Source organism: Triticum dicoccoides, chromosome 7A (assembly GCF_002162155.2).
Source record: "Triticum dicoccoides isolate Atlit2015 ecotype Zavitan chromosome 7A, WEW_v2.0, whole genome shotgun sequence".
In the NCBI taxonomy this organism is placed as follows: Eukaryota; Viridiplantae; Streptophyta; class Magnoliopsida; order Poales; family Poaceae; genus Triticum; species Triticum dicoccoides.
The window spans coordinates 219,046,157-219,048,218 of NC_041392.1; the positions used below are offsets into that span (position 1 = coordinate 219,046,157).

The 2,062-nt window shown below is 45.6% G+C and overlaps 1 pseudogene; it reads left to right on the forward strand.

Moving 5' to 3' along the window:
• Window positions 1-860: 860 nt before the first annotated feature.
• LOC119334910 lies at window positions 861-1,001 on the forward strand (annotated as a pseudogene).
• The last annotated feature ends 1,061 nt before the right edge of the window (window positions 1,002-2,062 follow it).

Here is a 2,062-nt window from a genome sequence, read left to right on the forward strand (position 1 = left end):
CATCGTGCGGACCATGGTCGCCTGCGGGGTAGAGCAAAACGATATTTTAGAACCAAGAAATTTTTTGGCATGACTTTCCCTAAAAATAGGATCAAAAAGAATGCATAGTGCCAAAATTCTCGCCGAAACGGAAATGAATCAACATTCCGGCAAAATATTGGCAACTATCGCATTTCAAATACCGGTACCTGCAAACACAAATATATATGCAACACCACAAACATATGCAACACCACAAACATACATAGATCTAGCAAGGCAATAAAAAGTGCATGTGCACATTGTTGGAGCGAGCTAGGGAGAAAAAAGTAGATCTACAACATAAATATAGCTTTCCCCTTACTTACCTATCAAAAAAGGTAATTTAACCACTTAATTTTGTTGAATCTATGGTGCAAATGAGGTGAGGAGGAGGAGGCAGCTGACACAAGCTTGGAGGAGGAGGTGGAGAGAATGAAGTGGGGAAAGTGAGTGTGTAGGTGTGGCTGTCCAAAATATCTAGCTGGTCCCAGGTTACTAATGGCGCACCACCTAACAATGCGCCATTAGTAACCCTGGTTACTAATGGCGCACCAGCTTGAGGTGCTCCATTAGTAGTTTTGCAAAAAAATAGTAGTGGCGCACTGCGTTGGTGGTGCGCCATTACTAGTTAAACTAGTAATGGCGCACTCTTCCCTGGTGCGCCATTAGTATTTTTGGAAAAATAAAAAAAAATGTTACTAATGGTGCACCGTGTGTCTGGTGCGCCATTAGTGTCTACCACACTAATGGCGCACCAACTCATGGTGCGCCATTACTATATAGTAGTGGTGCACCACATGTCTGGTGCACCATTAGTGGCCATATCATCTATAGCCCTTTTCCTAGTAGTGAGGACGACATCGTCTCTCACATCTTGGCCAGACTCGAAGAAGACTTCAATCCGGTGGTGTCCGCCATGTGCTCCCGGGTGGAGCCGGTCACCGCCACCGAGCTGTTCTCGCAACTGCTCAGCTTCGAGACAAGGCTGAGTCTTCGAGGTGGAGGGTCGCAGTCCTCCGCCAACGCTGCTACCCGAGGCCGCAAACCTGGCGGCAGTGGTGGTGACCGCGACCGCAGACAAGGTGGCATTGGTGGTGACCGCGACGGGCGCGGCTACTCTAGACTAGGAGGGCGCGGCGGCGTGATACGTCTCCGTCGTATCTATAATTTTTGATTGTTTCATGCCAATATTATACAACTTTCATATACTTTTGGCAACTTTTTATACTATTTTTGGGACTAACATATTGATCCAGTGCCCAGTGCCAGTTCCTATTTGTTGCATGTTTTTTGTTTCGCAGAAAATCCATATCAAACGGAGTCCAAACGGGATAAAAACTGACGAAGTTTCTTTTGGAATATATGTGAATTTTGGGAAGTGAAATCAATGTGAGACGATGCTCGAGGGGCCCACGAGGTAGGGGGGCACGCCCCTGGGGGGCAGGCGTGCCCCTGACCCTCGTGGCCACCCCGTAAGGCGGCTGTTGCCCTTCTTTCGCCACAAGAAAGCTAATATCTAGATAAAAATCGTGTTCAAATTTCAATCCAATCGGAGTTACGGATCTCCGAGAATATAAGAATCGGTGAAAGGCCAGATCTGGGAGCGCAGAAATAGAGAGAGACAGAGAGACAGATGCAATCTCGGAGGGGCTCTGCTACCTCTTGAGCACTGCATTGGTTTTTCCTTGAAGAGAAAAGGGTGATGCAGCAAAGTAGCGTAAGTATTTCCCTCAGTTTTTGAGAACCAAGGTATCAATCCAGTAGGAGACTACACACAAGTCACCTCGCACCTACACAAACAAATAAGAACCTCGCAACCAACGTGATAAAGGGGTTGTCAATCCCTTCACAGTCACTTACGATTGTGAGATATGATAGAGATAATAAGATAAATATTTTTGGTATTTTTATGATATAGATTGAAAGTAAAGATTGCAAAGTAAAATAGATTGGAAACTTATATGATAGAAGATAGACCTGGGGGCCATAGGTTTCACTAGTGGCTTCTCTCAAGATAGCATAAGTATTACAGTGGGTAAAC